This window comes from Anolis carolinensis, chromosome 1 (assembly GCF_035594765.1).
Source record: "Anolis carolinensis isolate JA03-04 chromosome 1, rAnoCar3.1.pri, whole genome shotgun sequence".
Classification (NCBI taxonomy): Eukaryota; Metazoa; Chordata; class Lepidosauria; order Squamata; family Dactyloidae; genus Anolis; species Anolis carolinensis.
In genome coordinates, this window is record NC_085841.1 from 221,807,867 (window position 1) to 221,833,797 (window position 25,931).

Below are 25,931 nucleotides of genomic sequence, written 5' to 3' on the forward strand. Positions count from 1 at the left end.
ATTACTGTCTTTTAAAGAATCATGTCTTCTCACGATATGACCAAAGTATGATAGTCTCAATTTAGTCACTTTGTCTGTTTTGGAGAGTTCAGGCCTGATTTGTTATAGGACCCATTTGGCCACGGTATCCACAGAAATATTCTCCAGCACCACATTTCAAATAAGTTGACTTTCTTCCTGTTGGCTTTCTTCACTGTCCAGCTTTCATAACCACAGACATTGGAATATGATAGTGTGGGACATCTTAACTGTAGTATTCAATATTTAAGTATTGAAGTATTACACTTCAGGATCTTGTCTAGTTCCTTTATAACTGCACTCACAAGTCCTAGCCATCTTCTAATTCCATGACTGCAGCCCAGATACTCTTTCAAGTTATTTTCCTGACCAAAACTACTATTTCACTTTACTTTTCTTTTTTTCCCTCCAGCATTTTGATCATAAAATCCGGCTGTTGTGTGGACATGAGTAAACAAACATCTGATCTGTTTGAGAATTAACGTGAAACTGGAACTGGTGACCTTTATATTTTTCTATTAGAATTGAAATGTTTAATTGCCAAAAGTTATCTTGATTAGACAACATGCAAGAAGTGATCTGGTGCTGTGTACAGTGAAATGCAGCAAAGTAAAAAAAAAAAAACACTCAAGACTTTTTTGTATTTCTGTAAATTAGCCATGAGGTGTCGCTACAGCCATAGATTTGCCTTCTTACATTTTAAAAAAAATGCACACAGGTTTCTCTTCGAATTTGCTTCTTCCGTAGGTTATTCAAATGTCACAAGGTCATCATCCAACATTTCATAAGAATATACATGGTATTTTGGGGAATTGGTAGAAGATCATCCTGTGCTAAGATGTCTCAGAAGATAAAGAACCAAATTCTACTAATTGGAAAAGTAAAGAATTTGCTTCACAAGACTGAGCAGTGAGGGATGCGTTCAGAATAAATGAGAAGTGACCTATCTTTTTTCCAAGAGCAAACATTTATTACTTTCTGAAATGTGCAATGATTCGATTCCTTCCTGAGTTTTTGAACTATTATCATAATTTACTAAGATAATAACACACAAAATACTAATGCTGCACTAGTTCCAGTCTTGTACATAGTGACTAACTCTGATTTAATATCAGTAAAGTGAAAATCCTTGCTAGTACAGTTGCACTGGATTATACAAAGGAGAAGAACAAGAGGTAGCACAAATCATTACACACATTCTTCCATAAACATTTTATACAACTACGGGCATACACAATAAAAATAAAAATGGATTCATTGCTAGACTTCTGCTAACCTCAAAACAAGCAGTTGACCTTGTATTATTGCAATTACATAATACAATAAAAGCCAGTTTGCTTAAGAGCACAACATGAAGCATATCTTCTCAGGAGTACACCTGAAAGAACTCAGAGAAGCCATCAAGCGATGTAAAACTGGGAAAGCACCTGGCCTAGATGACTTAATGATGGAGCAAATCAAATACTTGGGGCCCAAAGCTGAAAACTAGCTTTTGAAATTCTACAATCAATGCTTGGCATACAAACAGATTCCCAGAGCATGGAGGAAAACTAAGATCATTGCCATTTTAAAACCTGGCAAAGATGCCTCCAATGCCAGGAACTACCGACCAATCTCCCTCTTATGTCATCTATATAAAGTCTATGAGAGGATGCTATTAAATCAATTAGGACCTGTCATCGAACCTAAGCTTATTGCAAAACAAGCAGGTTTCAGACCAGGGAAAAACTGTACAGGTCAAATTCTCCATCTGACTGAGCATATCGAGGAAGGCTATGAGAAAGGCTGCATTACGGGAACAGTTTTTGTGGACCTTACGGCAGCCTATGACACAGTGCAACATAGAAAAATGCTGCATAAAGTCTACCATATTACCCGGGACTTTGACTTTACAAAAACTGTCCAGACCCTCCTAGAAAACCGCAGCTTCTATGTGGAGTTTCAGGGCCGGAAAAGCAGATGGAGGAGGCAAAAGAATGGTTTACCCCAAGGCAGCGTTCTTGCCCCGACCTTGTTTAACATCTTCACGAACGACCAGCCACAACCACCACTCACAAAGAGCTTTATATATGCTGATGACCTTGGCCTTACAACACAAGCAAAAGATTTTGAAATAGTTGAAAACCAACTCACTAATGCCTTGAAAGATCTCTCCAGTTACTACAAAGAGAACCACCTGAAGCATAACCCTGCCAAGACACAAGTGTTTGCTTTCCACCTACGTAACCATGAAGCCAACAGAAAACTGAAAGTTACTTGGGAAGGCCAAGAGCTCGAACACTGCTTCCATCCTAAATATCTTGGTGTCACCTTAGACCAAACACTAACATATAGGAAACACTGCATGAATACCAAGCACAAAGTAGCTGCACGCAATAACATCCTGCGGAAACTGACTGGCAGCGCATGGGGTGCAGACCCACATGTAATAAGAACATCAGCCCTGGCCTTGTCTTTCTCAACTGCTGAGTACGCCTGTCCTATCTGGCACAAGTCTGCACATGCGAAGCAGGTGGACATAGCACTGAACAAAACATGCAGAATAATCACAGGATGCCTTAAACCTACACCTGTTGATAAACTCTATAAGCTAGCTGGCATTGCCCCTCCTGACGTGCGACGGGAAGTTGCTGCTAATGGTGAGAGAAATAAGGTTGAACATTGTGAAAGCCACCCACTGTATGACTATCAGCCTCCTCCCAGTAGACTGAGGTCAAGGAGGAGCTTCATGAGAACCACCACTCCTCTTGATGTCCCCCCAGCAACAGCAAGGGTGTCCCTCTGGGCAGCTAAACCAGGAAATCCCAACTGGATGGCCCCCATGAGGGACTGCCTCCAGGGGCAAACCAAGAATGGGCATCTTGGAAGTCCCTGAACAGACTCAGAAGTGGAGTGGGCAGATCAAAAAACAACTTGGCAAGGTGGCACTACCTGGAGGAATACTCCACCTTGTGTCACTGTGGAGCTGAACAAACAACTCCTCATATGTATGCTTGCCCACAATGCCCTGCCTCATGTACGGAGGAGGAGTTGTTTAAAGCTACGGACAATGCAATTGCTGTTGCCCGCTTTTGGTCCAAAACTATTTAGCTGTTTGTGATTCCTTTATTTTATCACTTTTTAACTTATTTATCATGCAATGCTTTTGACACAAAATAAATAAAATAAATAAAGGAGTACATCTCATTCAGTAGAAAGTTAAGTATAAGTTAAGCAGAATAATTATTCCAGACTTCAATAAAATTAGATAGACTGGGTGAAGTACTGCTGCTTTACTTACCTTCACTGTTAACTTGCAATTGATATTGGATAAAGATTTCAAAGATGGCTTTCTAATTTAAAAAAATCATATGTTAGTTCTCTTAGACACCACCTCCTGCAGTACCTGCTTCATTTTACATGATATGAAGGCCAGTCTTGGAAACAGGTTATGCATTTATATGTGCAATGGGGTTGTCAGGGTCCTGTGAATAATTCAGAATAAACTGGGAACACAATGGCCATGATCTTATATGGAAGAGTTACTTACAATGATGCAGCTACAATCCATCTCCTAATCGGGCCCCTAAAACTTATTTTGGAAGCCAGGGAGCCACATCAACCAAATGAATTCTGAGTCATCAGTGACAAGGGCACCAAAGGGTGAAACATCCAGCCTCCTCTTGCCAAATACTTGTGGCCGGGCCCCACAGAGGTTCTTGGAGCCATGGTGAGAAAAAGCTGAATTCGTAATCTACCAGCACTTTAGATCTGTCATTGGTTTGACTTGGCTTCCACGTTTAGTTTTGTGTGTCATTTTGCTGTCACTACAATGATTCGGTAATTGTATGCGTAAAATGTAAATTTATGAAATGTAAGTCTAGACTGAAAAATTGTAAATACTGAACAAGATGCTAACCTATATTTCTTTATTTTTTTGCATTTAAACAAAAATGCACTATTGCTTATGCACACAGACCTGTGTGTTGAGTATCAAGGGCAAAATTAATTAAACACAAATAAAGCTACCCAAAACTTCTGATTAAACTGAATTTCTTATCAAAATTGACACTAACATACTGGCTAGCTTGTGATTTAATGGAATTTCTCAATGGATGAATCCTTTTGTTTTACAGAACAATATTATCAAAGATCAATCAAGAAGAGCTTTACTAAAAGGAATTTCAGCTCTGTTTTTTTTTAAACTGTAATTGCATCATTGTATTTCAAATTTAAACTTCCCTCTGAATATGGGAGTTACCTTATAGGATTGAAAACCTCTGGACACTTTTCATAGAATTATAGCCAAACATGATGGATGCTGCTTTGACAAATGAGAGGCATACCTCAGTGGAAGAGAACATTTCTATTGATAGCCACCCAGAAATAAATGACATTAGATTTTTACCAGACCCTTATAAAGTGACCCAGAAGAATGGGTTTGGATAAATTTAATAGAGAATTATTTGTCTTACTACAGACGTAATTTCTGCCATTTTGTTGACAAGGATAAATATGTGACTTGAGGCATAGCTCTTTCCCATTGCTGCTCAGATCAGGTGAAAATGTATAGCAGAAATGGGATTTTTAGTGAGATTAATTTGACAAATTTAATTTATATTATAAAAATCATTTTAATGGATCAGTGACAAATAATTTTAGCTTTTGAGTATTATGTATGATAAACCATGTTTTTATCTTGTGTCATTTTTGCTTCCTTGTGTGTTATACAAAGACTATGCCCAAAAAAAAGAGTACAGGTAATATCCAGGCAGTCCTCAAGTTACGAAAAAGAATCTGTAGGTTTCTTCTTAAGTTGAATATATATGTAAATTGGAACAGGTATATTTTTAAAGTGTAACTCCAAACAGATATATATGTATGTATGTATGTATGTATGTATGTATGTATGTGTGTAGGCATGTATGTATGTGTGTGTGTGTGTGTGTGTGTGTAGGTGTGTATGTATGTATGTATGTATGTGTGTGTGTGTGTGTATGTATGTATATATATATATATATATATATATATATATATATATATATATATATAAAGCTTTGGCTAACACAGGGAAGTGTTAACACCCCTGTGGTGTTTGTTTTGCTGTCCGTGCCCCTATTCATTAAACTTCACCTCACTTTCTGTCCCTGTGAGAACTGAATTTTGAAAAATCTGGCTTGTTGTGGAAATGAGGATTGGTGAGAAAGCTTTAGTGGAAACACCTTTTCCCCATGATAACTCTTCCAAGAGTGAATTTCCCTTTCGAGGGGTAGATTTATCTCATTTCCTGTGTCCTCACTCCTGTTCTTAACTATGAGTTAAGTTGTTTGTAAGTCAGATGTTTGTAACTTGGGGACTGCCTGTACTTATATTCCAGATTCACATGTCTATATTTTTGAATTTTAGTTTTCCCTGTCCCTGTTATCATTTATACAGCTGTGGCTGTCTCCTTACTGTTGTGCTAAAACAATGAGTAAAGGACCAATAGATGGGGGGACACTATTTCCAGACTAATCATATAAGTTAAAAGGGAATTTGCAGTTGCTAGGATGAGATGCCAGCCATTTCAGAGCAGCAACAGCAGCAGAAACAACAAGAGAGTTTGCATCCTTACTTCCCTTTTATCTGGTGGGACGCTGGACTATTTTTCATAAATAATAAAAAAAGAGGCCAATATGGTTACAGGAAAAAATTAAATAGAAAAAGAGCATTCGGGGCCAGAAAGGGCATAGAAAGAAGATCAGGTTGTATTCTTTTTCACAGCCTCCCACATGTGCTGATACATAATTGTATGTGTTTATCTTTACAACTGCAGCTGCCACCTGTTCAAAGAGATAAGACAGACTTCAGTCCTGCCATCACTTACTCTGAAGTAGTCTACACTTAAAAAGTGCCATGAATCACGTTTGAGAGGCAGCTGAAAGGCATTTTTGATGACAGTGTGCCTTCTGTTCACCTCCTTCCACAAACTCTATATTTATACTCCAGCAAACTTAATCTATGCTGCATGGTATAGCAATTAGAGGACTAACAGGTGATGCCTTCTTTATGAGGAATGTGGTGAATCTGCTCAGGGTTTTATTCAAGATTTAAAAGGAGCTGTCCAAAGTGCTGATCCCTAGCCTACAAAATAGGTTCACCATCTTAGATAGTTTTAAAGTCTAGAATAAAACCCAGTGTAAAAATAATAACAATAATTTATTTGTTTGACCAGTCATATGACCATTTCAAAGTGCAACATAAATAAAAACAAGGCAACAAGGATGGGAGGACAGCAGCTGACCTTGTGTTTGCCGTCAAAATCTTATTTTCCTGATTCTTTTTTCAGGAAATGTGCTCTTTTCTTGGTAGCTTTCAGGATAAAAAGGCTTACTCTGATTATGGTGGATCTTTCTTGTCCTTGCAAGAGGACTATCAGGAGATCATTTCTGTTGGGGGACCTAAAATTAGATAGTAATGGATGTAAATATCTGTGTCGAAGTTCAGCATATGCTGGGCAGTCAATCAAAAAATGTTCGATATCTTCCACTATTTGTTCTCCCCAGACACAAAATCTCTCCTTTCTTGGGATGTTACAGTAGCGACCAGTTTGCATCATAATACCGAGTTGTTCAAACCTGGCCCTGGTATATATTCTTCTTAAGGGTAATGGAACTGGAATAGTCAAATAGTGTTCTAAATGAATATTCATTTTGTGGGAGGCTAAAAACTTTGTGGCAGAAGACCTACCTATACTTGCTAGGTCCAATTGAGCATAGATATCATGAGTGCGTTGCATGAGCACTTGTTTTGCCCTAGGTTCTAGATCATTCAAAAATTGTAAAGGAAGGCCAATTTTAGCCATCTCATTGTTTAAGGCCACTACCCATGATGACTTGTGGGCACGCTGGTCTTGATCCTCTAAACATAGGCGAGGAAGTCTACTGGAATTCATCCGATTTACCTTTGACCAGTAATTGAATTGTATTATTAAAAACCCAGTATAGATTCATGGCACCCTTGCCATGGATGAACTGGGAATCCCTGGGCCTCGAGCTGGAGGTCAGCTGTTACCAACAGTGCTATGGATTTTGAAAAGGCACAAATAGAGGGTGAAAGGGAGAAATGTGTCAAGAAGAAAGAACATCAAGCAAACTCTTGTCTGGAAATCTATTTCCTCACTGCTAAAGGCCATGGAGGTCCAGAATAGGTCTCTACAATAAATCACGAAGAATTTACTTCTGGAAGACAATCATACTCGGTCATGAGGGATCACCTATGATGATGATGATGGTGCCACTGAAGTCACTCTCTACATCTAGGATGGCAAGGCTAATCTCAGCCATGAAATAAAAGGCATGGGAAAATAAGACCAAGCAGATTACTGAAGACAGCTGGGGTTGAAAAGCTGCTGACCTAAGATCTGATGCATGAAAAAGGATGAAGTGTAATTATAGAGAAATCATTTGTCATAGATAAGATTGGAATATACTAAAACAAAGTTACAAGGGCTGCAAGTTACAAGGGCAGTTCCATTGACTCATCAAGATCATAGTTGACAGGAAGAAAGAAAGGGAAACAAATTGGTTTCCAAAGATATAAGGAACTCCTACGTAGTATTAAGAAACAAAAAAGTATTCTAGAATCCTTCTTCGTGTTTGTGAATCTTTCAGGTGGTTCAAGCTCCATAAATCCATACAGTGTGGGCATGGGCAAACTTTGGACTAGCTGTTAGGAATTGTGGGAGTTGAAATCCAAAACACCAGGAGGGCCCAAGTTTGCCCATGCCTGATATACAGAATCCCAGGAATTCTATGACACAACAGCTGGAACGAGAAATAGATCTGAGAAACCCACATCCAGAATATTCAGCTATAAAGTTCATTCATGACCATGAACCCAGAAATTTTCTTTCAGCCTATCATATCTTGCAGGCAGAGTTTCTAAAAGTTATTTCTGTGGATTAAAACTCATAAAATCTCCTAACGGCATGACTGTCTTAGGGATTCTAGAAATGATAATCTCTAAAAGTACATTTTTAGCATAGATTATGGAGGTTCAGTGGAAAAATGTGGATCTTTTATGAAATAAAAGTCACAACAATAAATTCCACTGTCTCACTGCCTGTGGTTCCTGTGTTAAGTTTTCTTTAATATAAACCTTTAAATGGTTTTAATTCTGTACGTATTTAAGGCTGTCTAATCTTAATTTTTTAGGTTTTAATGATTTGTGTTTTATCATAATTTATGACTTTTTGTAAAATGCATTGAATCTCTGATGCATCTACAATGTAGTTTTGATGCAGCTTGACATCACTTCAGCTGCCACTGTTTAATGCTATTGAATCCAAGCAGATGTAGTTTGGTGAAACACCAGCACCTTTTGGCAGAGAAAGTAAAAGACTTTGTAAAACTACAGCTCTCATGGTTCCATAGCAATGAACCATGTCAGTTAAAGTAGTGTCAAGTTGTCGATGTACCCCCAGTCTGGGAGAAAAATAGGATATAATTAAAATAATGGATGGGTGAATTAAAAGGCATCTGTAATGAAGTATGAGTTTTGTATTCATGTTTGTTGTGTTTAACTATGTGCTTGTGGTTTGGTTGGGTAGGCGTGAGACGGCCGCAGCCATTTAGTGGCTCTCCTCTGAGGCAGTTGCCATGGAGATGTGGGCGGAGCCATCTGCCGAGGGGAAGAGAAGTGAAGATGTTTTTAAAAAGTGAAGCCTCAGTCTGTGGTCTGATGAGGCACAGGGAAGATTGATTCCAGGTTAATGGGATCAAGGAGACTCAATTGTTCATTTTGAGTCGGTTTCAAATAAATTATTTAATGTAGTCTGGATCCTGGAAAGGCACAGAGAATCTGTGATAGTATATCACAGGGGTGACTGTGGTTTGAAGTCACTGGATAGTCCACGTTTCAGACTTTGGGAACTAATCCCAGCTAGACTCACAAAGATCCATTGAAGTAACAGCTTAAAAGGAGTAGAGGAAGAAGTTTTAACTACTTTAAGTAAAAAGAAGTGATACTTTAGAGAGTTTGATTCATCTCATTCTAGTATTGTAACTGTTAATAACAATACCTCTAAGTGAAACATCTTTTGTAACCACCAAGCTTGTGCCTGAATAAACTTGATATTGTACTTTTAGCATCTGTCGTCTATAGACTCCCTCAGCACAATTGCGCTACCATTTTAACACCGAATAAAGTAAAAGGCTTCATCTGAGCTATTGGGTGGTTGAGCACTTTTATAATCTAAACGTGTCTCTCCACACAGTGGTGGCTGCATTTCCACTAATCGGTGGCAATTATCTTTTATTATTTGGGACATCTATTCATTATTAATTGGGTCTTCTACGCATCCCTCTTTTACAGATTGGTGGCAGTGGTGGGATAAAAAGATTCCCCCTGCCTGAAAGAACCTTAAGTCATTCTTAGTCTTTTACAGCATCAAATAAAACCTATCATGTTATATGTAGGCCATGACTCTTAAAAATTCATTATCAAAGACTTGTTTATATTTGGGTATGGAAAACTCGCCTCTCTCTGGGGACAAAGTTCAAGAGCATGGGAACAGCCACAGAAAAGACACTTTCCTGGGGTCCCACCACATGTGCTGGTGAGACAGAGGCCCCACCTACACTGCCATATAATCCAGTTTGAACTACATTGTAATGGTCACTGTAGACTCATATAATGTAGACTGAACTGTATTGAATTTGATTATATGGCAGTGTAGATAGGGCCAGAGAGAAGGAACTCTCCAGTAGGCTTGATCGATCCATGAAAAATTTGATTCTAAACTCGTTTCAAAACTAGAGGGGGCAGTTTTTCGTTTTTGTTGCTAATAACGAATTTGGCCCCCAAAATTTTTCGAAATTAACGAAAATTCGTTATTTTCTAAATTAATACGTTAATGGCGGACGCGCATGCGCGGTGGCCCAAAAACAGCCCGAAGGGGGGGGGACTTAGGGGGCTCTCCCGCCCTCATTTTTTGAGTGATCTTCTTCAAACTTGGTACAGTGGTAGAACACATTTAACACTGATAGCTCACCAAAATGTGGAACGTTTCCCTTATCCTCTGACTTTTGGCAAATTTTCATAGCTTTTATAATAAACCATTTTTTAATAATTGCAGAAATCTGTTCCTGGTTTGAAAGTCTTATTTCCTGTTAAATTGGGTTGTCTTTACTGTGAAAGTCATTGTTCTACTTCAGAAACTTTGTTTTTGTGGCTGAAACTTTGTTAAATTGGTGTGTGTGTGATATATATTGTGTATATATATATATATAGTCCCTGCTTATGTGTGTGTGTGTGTGTGTGTGTGTGTGTGTGTGTGTAGGTAAAGGTAAAGGTATCCCTTGACGTTAAGTTCAGTCATGTCTGACTCTGGGGGTTGGTGCTCATCTCCATTTCTAAGCCCAAGAGCCAGTGTTGTCCATAGACACCTCCAAGGTCATGTGGCCGGCATGACTACATGGAGTGCCATTACCTTCCCAGAAACACCCAGAAAATGGGAATTCCAGACAGGAAACAATCAGGGCCAGCTAATACCTCCCAACAAAGGATTCCCCCAGGTAGGAAGCAGCCAGGCTTTGAAGCTGCAAGGCTATTCAATGCTAATCAAGGTGACCAATTGCAACATTCACACTTGCCTCCCACAGACAAGAGTTCTTTCTCCCACCCTGGACCTTCCACAGATATATAAACCCCACTTGCCTAGCTTCGCACAGACGTCAAAACCTCTATGTCTGCCACAGATGTGGGTGAAACGTCAGGAGAGAATGCTTCTGGCACATGGCCATAGAGCCCGGAATACATACCACAACAGTGTGATCCCGGCCATGAAAGCTTTCGACACAACACAACCACAGTATCCATTCAAGTTCATGTAGCGTGGTATGGACTGGAGACCTGTATTGGGGGGAGGGAGGGTGCGAATCTGGGCCCCTGGGAGCAGCCGAGGACGGGCCTGGCCCACACCCCCTCGCATCCTGGGCCTCTTCCTCCTCACCGCCGGGCCCCTCTCGGTCTCTCCAGGCCTGAGCTGAGGCGAGGCGGCGGCGGCGGCCATTTCCCCCCTCCGTCTTCCTCCTCCTCCTCGGCCTCCTTCCCCCTCGCCCCCTCCCATTGGCTGAGCCTCCCATTGGCTGAGGGGCAAAAGGAAAGGAGTTTGGGTGATTTGCAAAAGGTTTTTTTTCTTAACAAAAAAACCGAAGAAATAAGAAAAAACGGCCTCTCGCGATTCGAAACCGCGATATCCAGACGTGTGGACAACCAAGGTTCTATATTGCTTCAAAACAAACGAAAATAACGAATTAATAACGGGTAACGGGAAAATCGAATTATTTGAGCAAGCCTACTCTCCAGCACTGATCAAAACAGAGAATCTTCAAATAACCTGAACTCTTTAAATGAGGCTTCAAATAACCTGGATCCATGTCATATTGTACAGAAGGATGTGTGTGTGTGTAAACCTTGCACAGACTTATACAAAAGTTAACTTTTTCTGTTGAAAGAGCTAATTTCCCAGTTAATTGCATCAATTTGAGTGCTTATTTACCAGTATTCCACTGTGTGCAATCTAATGTGCTTTTCCATTGCTTCAAACAAACACCTACAATTTGGCATAAAGAACTACCTCATTGGAGCAATTTTCCTTTCAACAGCCCCTGCTTTAATTCCATTTTCAAAACAAAACATTTCCTTTCATTTTGGTTTTAACACCCATAGGCCCTCATGAAAAACTAATTAAGTTTGTATATGATATTCCTTAACTGGGAGAAGATTTTAAACATCTCAGTTTGAATCTCTTTCAGCATATCTAGGAAACAACAACAGCTATGCATTTTAAGTTGTACAGCAACTCTGAACCCAATAGTGTATCCAAAATGTTCTTTTCAATCTCCTGATTAGAGGGCAGTAATTTGCCACTGACTAAGTATTTATTTTTAAAAAATGTATTACAGGTTGAGTATCCCTTATCCAGAATTCTGAAATTTAAAATGTTCCAAAATCTAAAATTGTCACCCTAGGTCAGTGGTTCTCAGCCTGTGTGTCCCCAGATGTTTTGGCCTTCAGTTCCCAGAAATCCTAACAGCTGGTAAATGGCTGGGATTTCTGGGAGTTGTAGGCCAAAACACTTGGGGACCCACAGGTTGAGAATCACTGAAATAGGTAGCTACGATAATGATACCTTTGCTTTCTGATGGCTCAATGTACACAAACTTTGTTTCATGCACAAAATTATTTTAAAATGTTTTGTATAAATTACCTTTAGACTATGGGTGTGAGGTGTGCATGAAACATAAATGAGCTTTATGTTTAGACTTCGTTCCATTGCAAAGATATCTGAAATGCGGAACTCTTTTGGTTCCAAACATTTCAGATAAGAGATATTCAGATATTCCACCTCTACAACATTTTCACCTTTTCAATGAATACTGTGCATTTGGGGGGGGGAGGGTTGCTAGTGGGGCTGGACAGATTCTATGTTACAGTGTATTTAAACTTGAGACTTACAGCATTCAGAATTTATAAAAAATAAAAAGGTTAATGCTTGAGCAGAAGGAGCAGGCAAATCTCTCCCTATCTGTCTTCTCTTTGTTGCACAAGGGAGAGGAAGAATGTCATTTTGAGAAGAAGAGTCTCCTCTAATGGTAGAGGATCTCTGCATTACCAGAAATATTGAAAAATTACACCTGGGTGGAGAAGATACGAAAGAATGAAGCAGGGCTACCTTAGGATACTTGAATAGGAACTTGATAAATGCTAGACCTGGTCAATAGACCCATAACTTTCTATCTCTGGTGGAGAAGGGGATGTACCAGCAGCAGTTCATGACAATCAGAATAAACCTAGAAAAAACCTGGAATCTTGGTTTATTCCAGGTTTAAAAAAAACTCTTCCAAAGATTCAGATCTTTCAGTAAGGTCTGGATCTTTGGAATTATGGGGCCTGTGGAAACTGCTCCTGGGGTCACCAATTGCGATCTCAGGATAACTTTCAGCAGCATTTTCCATTTTTTTTTTGGAGCAGTGGCTTGTTCAGCTGGCATTGCATATCCCTTAAGGCCATTGGCCTGAGATATATTTAATTGTTTATGCCTACCAAAGTAAAATACAAAGTCACAAAGAACTTTATGAAACAGTGATTTGTTTTAACTTGTGAACTTTAATCTGCATTTTATTGATGACTTTTAACCTATATAACTGTGTGTACCTTGTTATATGTATTTTAATAGTCTTTATCTCTCTGCTTTAACCATGTTGTATCCCACCTCAAGCTGCAAGGAGTAATAAATAAATGTAGTACTGGTAGCAGCAGCAGCATTATTAGTAACTTTTCCTGAGTTGTAGATGAGGGAACAATGCCACAGCAGCCATTAAAATAAATGAAGAAACTGTGGTCCCTAACAGAGAAACACACACAGAGAGAGACTTTGTAGCCCAAATGGCAGGCACTTCCAGTGAAAAAGAGATTATTATTTCACCAAAATAACTGAGTAAATTATAGCTTGAAGAGAATGAGGAAAACAATTCTTCGAGCTAAGAAATGCAGATGAATTAAATGTAAGTCAGGGTGTGTATTGAGAAAGAGAGAGAAAAACACTAGCCTTAAGTACTTTCTGAGAAATGCACATGCACAATCAGCTCTAAAGTAGAAGAAATAAATAAATGCATGCACACACATTGCTGTAAAGCCTTCACATTTTCTCTTAAAGCCTTGGAGCAATCTCTATGCTACATAATAGGGGAAAGCAAGAAACAAGAGGGTCTATAGCAGCGTTTCTCAACTTGGGGGTCGGGGGACCCCTGGAGGGTTTGCAAGGGGGTATCAGAGGGGTCACCAAGGACCATCAGAAAACACATATTTCTGATGGACTTAGGAACCCCTTTGGCAGAGAAGGCTGAATATCTCTTTCCCCATCTTTCTCTTCCCTTTTGGAAACAGATGGCGAATCCTCCCACCAAAAGCTCAATTTGCCCAATTCTATCATTGGTGAAGTTCAAGGGGTACTTTGATTGTAGGTGAACTATAAATCCTAGCAGCTACGACTCCCAAATGTCAAGGTCTATTTTCCCCAAACTCCACTAGTGTTCACATTTGGGCATACTGCGTATTTGTGCTAAGTTTGGTCCAGATCCATCATTGTTTGAGTCCACAGTGCTCTCTAGATGTAGGTGAACTACAACTCAAAAACTCAAACTCAGTGCCCACCAAACCCTTCCAGTATTTTCTGTTAGTTATTGGAGTTCCGTGTGCCAAGTTTAGTTCAATGCCATCGCTGGTGGAGTTCTGAATGGTCTTTGATTGTAGGTTAACTACAATTCCCAAATGACAGAATCAACCCCTCTCACCCCACCAGCAGGGCCGTAGCCAGAAAAAAAAATTCGGGAGGGGTTTTGAAAATTTCGGGGGGGGGGGGTTTAACCCCTAGCACACACCCCTCCCTGCTACAAACCTGTCAATATCTGCTTGAGATAGTGCCTGGAGGGACTCTTAATGTTTTGTGTCTCATAGACTTAGCATGGGGATTTGGTTAACCAGTTAAAATTCATGAGTAAACCAGGTTTTTTTTATAACCTGAAAAATTTTGGGGGGTGTTTGAACCCCTAACCCCCCCCCCTCGCTACAGGCCTGCCCACCAGTATTCAAACTTGGGGGCATATCAGGTACTTGTGCCAAATTTGGTCTAGTGAACGAAAATACATCCTGCATATCAGATATTTACATTACAATTCATAATAGTAGCAAAATGACAGTTATGAAGTAGCAACGAAAATTATTTTATAGTTGGGGAGCAACACAACATGAGGAACTGTATTAAGGGGTTGCAGCATTAGGAAGGTTGAGAACCACGGGTCTATAGCTTTATTGACATCACATACAAATCCCCACTGCAAATGCTATGATTGGAAGTTTCAAAAAATGCCATTGAGAATCTTTTCTCAGTGAACTCCAAGATGTTCCTTCAGCATTTTCTCATTCCTTTTCGTCATATCACAAAGTATTCCATATGGAAGGATTTCCTGGTTCTGCTCCACCCCATCAACATGCTGACATTTCTTTCTTTGTTTGTTTTTACAAAATATTTCCAAAAGCCTCAGAGTGCTTTGATTGGTGCAATCCACTTCAGAACGCCTTCAACCTAACGCAATCTGATCTGGATCCATTCTGGATTGGATCAAATGAGGACAACCCTCTGTGGAATTCAGGTTTAAGCCATGCTATATTTTCTATATTTTCTATATTTTCAAACCCTGCTGTTAGCTCCAGCTCCTGCCAACCTAGCAGTTCGAAAACATGCCTATGTGAATAGATCAATAGGTACCACTCCAGCGGGAAGGTAACAGTGCTCCATGCAGTCATGCCAGCCACATGACCTTGGAGGTGTCTACGGACAATGCCAGCTCTTCGGTTTAGAAATAGAGATGAGCACCAACCCCCTGAGTCAGACATGACTGGACTTAACATCAGGGGAAACCTTTACCTTTATATTTTCTGAACTTTGAAAAAATGAATAAAACTCAATCTTCTTTTGTGTGAAAGAGGTGTTTCCAATATACTGTTCAATTTCCCACTGAGACCAATTATCTTAAATATTTAAATCTCTATATTAAAAAAATACATTGTAAGATTTAATTTGTTGGATAAAACTGCCATTAATTCTCTAAGGGTTTAATTATAGATTGAGGCTCTGATATAGGGTAGAGGGTGTGCCACATGTATTCATCTATATCAACTTGGTGAGATAATGTTTGTGAAACATGATTTCACATGGTCTTGTTTGAAAATAATTCCGCTACAACCTATGTGGCAGAATTAACACAGGGTGATGCTAAAGACTTTAACTACATCATATCTGTTGGATATCCACATGTGTTGAACAACACTAAATGACTTAGTTACTAATGTCCTTAAGAATTTACTTACAATATAGCTTCTTATTCCATCCCCATTTTATGAAGAAACAAGACTGTGTGAGGTCCTAAGTCTGGTTAATCAAATTCACAAAGTGTTTCATACTATTGCAGCATTATTACTACATCCTTGTTGGACTCTTTGGGAAGCTTTGGCTGAGAATTCTCAGTACCTCTCACTAAACTGCAAAATTACATTGGGTGTTGCCATGGCAGTTATAATGGAATTATAATGCACTGACTATGTTCAGGAATCCCATAGTTCTCTCAGATATCTTTTTACATCACCTGTTTCTTTCACATTGACTGCCTCATGTAGTCTTCATATGGCATTACTCTGCACATATAAAAACATTGATTTGTTTTGTCTGTACGTAAAGCAGGGTCAGACAACATGCCAGACAGAAAGGAGATTCCACCTGAACATCAGGAAGAACTTCCTCACTGTGAGGGCTGTTCGACAGTGGAACTCTCTCCCCGGGGCCGTGGTGGAGGCTCCTTCTTTGGAGGCTTTTAAGCAGAGGCTGGATGGCCATCTGTCGGGGGTGCTTTGAATGCGATTTCCTGCTTCTTAGCAGGGGGTTGGACTGGATGGCCCATGTGGTCTCTAAAAAAAAGAAAGAAAAAAAGAATTTGCATGCAGCTCCTTTTGTTTTCTGAAGCTTCCATTGTGGCCACCAGAACTACCATATGCCAAATTAATCGTATTGAGGCAGGGGAAAGGGGTCTCAGGTGCCAAACTTGATACAAAACATGTGTCATGCCTTTAAGCTATGTTTCTTCTTCAGTTCAGAAATATCACTAACTCTACAGTATGGGGATACCAAGTCACCTTGTCTGTCTCCTGAGAAATCTGTATAAAGACCAAGTAGCCACAGTAAGAACAGATCACAGAACAACAGACTGGTTCAAGATTGGGAAAGGAGTACGGCAGGGCTGCATACTTTCACCCTACCTATTCAACTTGTACACAGAACACATTATGCGACATGCGGGGCTTGAAGAATCCAAGGCTGGAGTTAAAATTTCTGGAAGAAACATTAACAACCTTAGTATGCAGATGATACCACTCTAATGGCTGAAAGTGGGGAGGAGCTGAGGAGCCTTATCACCAAGGTGAAAGAAGAAAGTGCAAAAGCCGGGCTGCAGTTAAACGTCAAGAAAACCAAGATCATGGCAACTACGCCTATTGATAACTGGCAAATAGAGGGGGAAAACGTGGAGGCAGTGACAGACTTTATATTTCTAGGCGCGAAGATCACTGCAGATGCAGACTGCAGCCAGGAAATCAGAAGACATCTACTTCTTGGGAGGAGAGCAATGGCCAACCTTGACAAAATAGTGAAGAGCAGAGACATCACACTGGCAATGAAGGTCCGCATAGTCAAAGCAATGGTATTCCCCATAGTAACCTATGGATGCGAGAGCTGGACCATAAGGAAGGCTGAGCGAAGGAAGATAGACGCTTTTGAGCTCTGGTGCTGGAGGAAAATCCTGAGAGTGCCTTGGACCACAAGAAGATCCAACCAGTCCATCCTCCAGGAAATAATGCCCGGCTGCTCACTGGAGGGAAGGATATTAGAAGCAAAGCTGAAGTATTTTGGCCACATCATGAGAAGACAGGAAAGCTTGGAAAAGATCACGATGCTGGGGAAAATGGAAGGAAAAAGGAAGAGAGGCTGACCAAGGGCAAGATGGATGGATGGTATCCTTGAAGTGACTGGGTTGACCTTGAAGGAACTGGGGGCGGTGACGGCCGACAGGGAGATCTGGCATAGACTTGTCCATGAGGTCACGAAGAGTCGGAGACAACTAAACGACTGAGCAGCAGCACAGTATGGACTTCATATCCAAGACCTCATAGAATAGAAGAGTTGGAAGAGACCTCACGAGCCATCCAGTCTAATCCCCTGCAAGGAGCAGGAAAATCTCATTCAAAGCACCCCCGACTGGTGGCCATCCAGCCTCGGATTAAAAGCCTCCAAAGAAAAAGCCTCCACCACACTCCAGGGCAGAGAGTTCCACTGCTGAACAGCGCTCTCTCACTGTAAGGAAATTCTTCCTGATGTTCAGGTGGAATCTCCTTTCCTGTAGTTTGAAACCATTTTCCACGTCCTAGTCTGCAGGGCAGCAGAAAACAAGCTTGCTCCCTCCTCCCTATGACTCCCCCTCAAATATTTGTATATGGCTATCATGTCTCCTCTCAGCCTTCTCTTCTACAGGCCAAACATTCCCAGGTCTTTAAGCCGCTCCTCATAGGGCTTGTTCTACAGACACTTGATCATTTTAGTTGCCCTCCTCTGGACGCTTTCCAGCTTGTCAACATCTCCCTTCAATTGAGGTGCCCAGAATTGGACACAGTATTTCAGGTGTGGTCTGACCAAGGCAGAATAGAGGGGGAGCATGACTTCCCTGGATCTAGACGCTATACCCCTATTTATGCAGGCCAAAATCCCGTTGGCTTTTTTCGCCGCCGCATCACATTGTAGGCTCATGTTTAACTTGTTGTCCACAAGGACTTCAAGGTCTTTTTCGCACATACCTCCCTGGAGACCAGAATATTTTGGCTATATTTAGGCTAAAAGGATACAATAGAATCATGCTAGAAGACCTAGAGAGGCCCCCAACCACTCCTAGAGTTGTTTTTTTCAGCATGGTAAGTGGAACTGTTGATATTGAATCCATGGATAAGGAAATCACATTGTTTGTTGTGTGCCTTCAAGTCTTTTCCAATTTGTGACAACCCTAGGGGTCATACTGTAAAGGCAGTCCCCAGGCTACAAATAAGATAGTTCTGTAGGTTAAGCTGAATTTGTATGCAAGTCAAAACAAGTACATTTTCAAGAGTCCCCCCTCTCTCTCTTGCTCTGTCTGTCTGTCTGTCTGTTTATCTGTCTATCATCTAAGCTTTGGATAGCATAGGGAAGGGTCAACATCCCCATTGTGTTTGTTTTGCTGTCTGTGCCCCTGTTCAGAAGATTTCACCTCACTTTCGGTCCATGTGATAATTGGATTTTGAAAAATCTGGCTTGTGGAAACAAGGATTGGTGAGAAAGCTGCAGTGGAGACACCTTTTCTCCATAACGCTTCCAGGAGTGAATTTCCCTTCCCCAGGGTAGATTTCTCTCACTGCCTGATGTCTCTCCCACAATCTTATCTATGAGTCATTTGTAAGTTAGATGTTTGTAACTCAGGGACTGCCTGTACTTACTTGTTTCAGTAAAACTCCATGTATTTGGCATTATAGCAAAAACAAATACTTAATAGTTTATTACTTCAATTCTTTAAAGAAATAATTCTCAATTTTGCTATTAAGCACACAGAGATCCAATTCCTATTGTTAGTCACTGAATGGTTAAGATTTCCCGACAAATTGACTCAAAATTCAATCATTGATTCAATAGGTCTATTTGGGATCAAATAACATTCTAACTGAACTTGGTGCTATATGTTTTTGAGCTCAGCAGGAACTCCAGCACAGAGGCAGAATTCTTTAATTTTTAATGTCCTTGGTCAGGACCAAGGCTTTACTTTTGAAGTCTCCTTATTTTATGAGGATTGGAGTAGGGATAGGGAATATGGGTAGCCTTCTAGATGTTGTTTAATTTAGCTTCCTGTGCCTATGCTTCCCAGGACTGATAGAAAATGCAGTCCAATAACATCTGGAGAACCACATACTTTATACACCCTGTACTACAAATGATTGCCATCTGAACATTTCACATCAGCTTTCCGATTGGATTAGTGCAAAATGTACCAAATGAATCCTCTCTGGGAACCATAAGGACTAAAAAATGGAAATAGTCAATAAGGGGTTGAAAATGTGCAGTGGACAACTATTTTGGGAGTATTCATTTTGCTTTGCTTTCAGCTTATGTTAAAGACAATCTTCTTGGAGAGGAACAAATAGCTGTAATTATGAGAGACAAGTGTCAAAACAATAACATAGACTTTTCTGTGGTGCTTCAAAATAATAAGACCAGTCCATTGTGAGAATGGCTCAGCTCAGCAGGAAAAAAAGCCAGCTCCTTGACCCTAGTGGAGTGGGGGATATAAAAATTTTGCCTTGGAAAACTTTTAAATGACCTAGAACTTTTTTAAATAGTGTGCTTTTGATAGCTTCACATACTCGGAAATATAAAACTGACTTAAAATACAGTAAGAGTAATGTATCGGTGTCCAAGTATCTTATGTTGACTCTAAGCAGATGAAAGGAGGAAGAATCCATGATTATTCCATATGATTTAATGGGGAAATGATGTTGTGAATATATTTCAAGATTCAAGTTAAGATGCAGATTTCAGCAGGTTAGTAGCCTTCTCCAAATGCTTAACAAGGATGATTATTCAAACTTCTCTATTTTTTGGAGAAGGTGTCAGGAAACTGGAAATTATATGCATATGTGGTGGGATTGTAAATATTTACAAGATTTTGGGAAATGGTTATAAATAGAAAATATTATGAATACAGAAATTAGAAGGAATTCATCAGAAATATTGCTATTAATTAAAAAATATGAAAGGAAAGATAAGAGGGGACATTTTAATAGATATGCTATTAACCGCCACTATCATTAACAGTAAAACATTGAAAAGGGGAAACGATAATACAGATTGATGAATGGTATAAAGAAATCTGGAGAATGACACTGAATGATAAATTTAAAGAAAATGGATTCCCTAGAATCAGCAAAATAATAATCCACTATTACAATAATAAAGCGATCACAAACATATACTTGTTCCCACAATTTATGAAAGATGTTCTCTACAAGAAAGTGGAAGCTCTCCATAAGGAAGCATACAGGAAAATCTGTACATACAAACTTTGTTGGAAATCTACTTTTACAAGAAAGAAAAAGGCACTATTACTTTAAAGAGGAAGTTTGTTTAAAGAAACTTTTTGGAAACTCTTCTACAGGAAAGGAATAGCATTCAGTATTGTGATTATAACAAACTTATGTTTTATTGTATATTACTGCTTGCTGCATCTTTTATAAGTTGTGGGAACAAGTATATGTTTGTGATCACTTTATTATTGTAATAGTGGATTATTGTTTTACTAAAGATAAATTAACATCAAATTTTAAAGTAAAGAAGGAATTGTGTGAAAAAATTACTTTGAAAGTATCTGGAGAAGATTTTTAGAAAAAATATTGGAAAAAGAAGACAGGAATTTACCTCCTTGTGAAGAACTTTTGGTGGGATTTTAGAAGAGATGACTCTCGAGAAGGGGAGCACTGGGATGAAACAACATAAGAGAGGGGGATGTATAGTCATAAGAATGGTGAAATTGCATTCATATATGTTGTCTACATCATTGTTAACCTTTTTCCTTTTAATAAATAAATAAATAAATTTTTAAAAAGGAAGGGAGGATGTCAATCAAAGAAGCAAAGAAATAAAATGCAAATTATCTCAATATATTGAGATACAAAAAGTTTTTCTAAAATTTCCCTGTTTTTGTTTTCCTTTCCTTTTCAGTGTGGGGGACAGTTTAGTTTGTACATCCCTTTGCATCTTTAGAGTTTTCTCATCCATTAAAGTGAATGGGAAAGCCTTTATTAAATGGGAATCTCTCTCTGTGTGTGAGCTACTAGCCCTTTATTACTGTGTATATTGTTAATGTATTTGCGCTGTTACTTTTGTAACATTGTGAGCCGCCCCGAGTCCCCATGGGGAGATGGTGGCAGGATATAATTATTATTATTATTATTATTATTATTATTATTATTATTATTATTATTATTATTATTATTGAAACAGCTCTGCCTTGTATATGTTTTTATTCACAGGCCTGTAAAATTGAAGGCATAAAACTTTTTTAAAACATGTGCTGGCTTTATAGAAATTTGGTATTCTAAATCTAAAAATGATCTCAGATTTGCTCCATCAAATCAATTGTTTTCACAATTGGCTTTTACTTTTTTAGTTTGCAATATGTAACTGAGTAAGATTTATTTGGGGAGTAAGAAAGGGGTTAAAATCTTCTGAAAGACTTTCAAAGATACTCTAATTTGCTGATATGCCAGGCAAAATCCATTCAAAAGCACTAAAAGAAATTGGACTGGAACATCATTGTCCACATTGAATCAAAACTGAGTAACAACTGAATTAGAGGGTTGTTGTATGTCTTTCAGGCTGTGTGGCCATGTTCCAGAAGTATTCTCTCCTGACATTTCGCCCACATCTATGGCAGGCATCCTCAGAGGTTGTGAGGTATAGATAAACTAAGTAAGGAAAGGAAAGAATATATATTTGTGTATAGTCCAGGGTGTGGCAAGAGTCCTTTGTCCAACAACTATCATGTCAGACTACACAGAGAAGCCATTGAAATCCACAAGCATGTGGACAACTTCAACAGAAAGGAAGAAACCATGAAAATGAACAAAATCTGGCTACCAGTATTACAAAACTCCAAAATCAAAACAGTAGATGGGAACCAACACTCTGAGAGCAAAGGACAGCTAATGACTGAACAAAGGATGCCCCCAGGCAAGAGACAAAAACCTTTCCAATGCTAATTAGGGTGATTAACTGAAACATTAATGCTGGCTTCCCAGTGACAAAGGACTCTTGCCACACCCTGGACTCTACACAGATATATATTCTTTCCTTTCCTTACTTAGTTTATCCATACCTCACAACCTCTGAGGATGCCTGCCATAGATGTGGGTGAAACGTCAGGAGAGAATACTTCTGGAACATGGCCACACAGCCCGAAAGACATACAACAACCCTGTGATCCCAGCCATGAAAGCCTTCGACAAAACAACTGAATTGATAAAACTATCAAATTTCAAAAAAACAAACAAAACCAAAACTGTGTGTGGTACAACATTTTTATTCTGTTCTTAAAATTCTGCACCAAAACTGCATTATAAACAGCTACAACATTCTAAAGAAGTATTTCATCACAGACCTATATTGTCATTCTGAAACTGAGCATCCCAATGTATGTGTTTGTATATTAAAAATTGACCAGAGTTCTTTGTATAGATCATTTGCTTCTATGGGATCTCTCCTCAAAGGATGATAGAGAAGGTGATAGCCTGTTTCTCCTTCTCTCATATTCAGCTTTTCAGATTCAGAATGACTGAATAAGACTTTCATGACTGATTTCTGCTTTTCTGTGTTTCATTTCTCTCTGGCCCCTCTGACTGTGATCCACTCACATATACTCAAGTATGTTACTGTGATGTGCTGGCTGAGATACCATTTGATGCATCTGATCAACTCTACTCTCATGCACAAAAGGTTTAGCATTCCTAAACATGTCACATTTTTCCACAAGACTGTCTTGTTTTGGCTGCAACAGCTAGCACAGCTACCCCTTGGGATTGGTTTTCCTTCTCCTTATATCCGTTACATGTTTGCCAAATCAAACTTGTAGGCTCACTTTCTCTTCTGGCTGGCAGCCTCAGCAAGATCTCAAGAGTTTCAATTTCTTTTTATAGTACACTATTACTCCTCTGAAGCTGATCTTCATCAAACATGACCTTTCTGTAGGTTCACATTGCTCGACTATAAATTAAATACGAGGAACTTGGTTTAAGATTAGCATTGGTGTCAATCAGAAATCTTGCCTCGCACATCTGCTCTGTTGCAGCCACAGATAGGACATTAAGGAACCTGGCAGATGGTGAAAACTTTAAAGTCAACAGGATTTCCAGGAAACTTCCTTTGGCAGCACCAAATTGGATTGTTTTCTTTTTCAATGCAAGAAATTGGTTAAATCAAAAATCTGACATCCCCATTGCTTACCGTATATACCCGAGTATAAGCCGACCCGAATATAAGCCAAGGCACCTAATTTTACAACAAAACTGGGAAAACTTATTGACTCGAGTATAAGACGAGGGTGGGAAATGCAGCAGCTACAGGTCAATTTCAAAAATAAAAATAGATACAGTAGAGTCTCACTTTTCCAAGCTAAACGGGCCGGCAGAAGCTTGGATAAGCGAATATCTTGGATAATAAGGAGGGATTAAGGAAAAGCCTATTAAAGATCAAATTAGGTTATGATTTTACAAATTAAGCACAAAACTTCATGTTATACAACAAATTTGACAGAAAAAGTAGTTCAATATGCAGTAATGTTATGTTGTAATTACTGTATTTACGAATTTAGCACCAAAATATCACGATATATTGAAAACATTGATTACAAAAATGGCTTGGGTAAGCGAGGCTTGAATAAGTGAGACTCAACTGTAGTAATAAAAGTGTATTATTTGAGGCATCAATAGATTTAATGTTTTTGAATATTTATATAAAACTGTAATTTAAGATAATAATAAGACTTTAATAAGATAAGACTGTCCAACTCTGAATACCTATATACTCAAGTATAAGCCGACCTGAATAGAAGCCGGCCAGGACCCTCACTCGAGTATAAGCCGAGGGGAGCTTTTTCAGCCCTAAAAAAGGGCTGAAAAACTAGGCTTATACTCAAGTATATACAGTAAATGTAATTCATTACTAGACTAAAAGAAGGCCATGAGTACATTTCCAAAGACATGAGCACTTGTAACATTTCAGATGTGGAATTCAATACGCAGTGGAAAATAAGGAAGTAATATGCAAACACAATTGTCTCTTTATTCACAATCTAATCTTTTTTGTTTTTGTTGTTTTTAAGAGGTATTTTTATTTCCTATCAATTCATCACTGTTCCAGTTAAAGATTAGATTACATGTTGTATTCTACTTTAAATATTAGAAGTTTTCTTCTAATATTTAAATTGTAGATTGATATATCCTAGCTGTGGGGTCATAACTAACTGTTTGTACTTAGAACCATAAAATGGTAGAATAATAGAGTTGGAAGAGACCACATGGGCCATCTAGTCCAACCCCCTGCCTGCCAGGTATTGGAGAACCTTGGTCAAAAACTATAATAGATTATTATAATATTTGGATGATATAGTTCTTGAAGGAAGCAGAGAGAAATTTCAACAGTTTTCACCCCTCTTGTGAGAAAGTCTTTGATAACAGCCAAATTTTCAGGATAAAATTCACATCTAGATTTTATTACATAGACAAAAGCATTTTTGTGTGCTTGAAAATGCTCCATCTCCTCTTCCTTCTCTTTTTGCACAGTGTACCGTATATACTCGAGTATAAGCCGACCCGAATATAAGCCGAGGCACCTAATTTTACCACAAAAAAACTGGGAAAACATTGACTCCAGTATAAGCCGAGGGTGGTAAATTTCAGAAATAAAAATAGATACCAATAAAATTACATTAATTGAGGCATCAGTAAGTTAAATGTTTTTGAATATTTACATAAAGCTCAAATTTAAGATAAGACTGTCCAACTCTGATCAAATCATTATTCTCATTTTCTTCAATGTAAATGTGCTTACGTATCCTTTTAATAATAATAATAGAGTAAAATAATGCATGTAGTAATAATAATAATAATAATAATAATAATAATAATAATAATAATAATAGTTCTAGACACTTGGGAAGTGTTCGACTTGTGATTTTGTGATACGAAATCCAGCATATCTATCTTGTTTGCTGTGTCATAATAAAATAATAATAATAATAAATATAGGAAAATAATACAAGTAATAATAAATAGAGTAAAATGATAAATGCAATAATAATAATAAGATCAGAGTGAAATAGTAAATGTAATAATAATAATAATAGAGTAAAATAAATGTAATAGTAGTAACGATAATAGAGAAAAATAATAAATGTAATAATACCAATTATAATAGAGAAAAATAATAAATGTACCATATATTCTCGAATATAAGCTGGCCCAAATATAAGCCAACCAGGACCCTCACCCAAGTATAAGCTGACCCAAATATAAGCCAACCAGGACCCTCACCCGTGTATAAGCTGAGAGTGGCTTTTTCAGTCTTAAAAAAGGGCTGAAAAACTAGGCTTATACTCGAGTATATACAGTAAGTCCAACTACATTATTTTCAGGGAAGAAAACAGAATTTTTGCTCAGAAATATTGGTGGCATTCAATACTGCAGTTATAGAATCATAACCTGGAGTGCTGGAT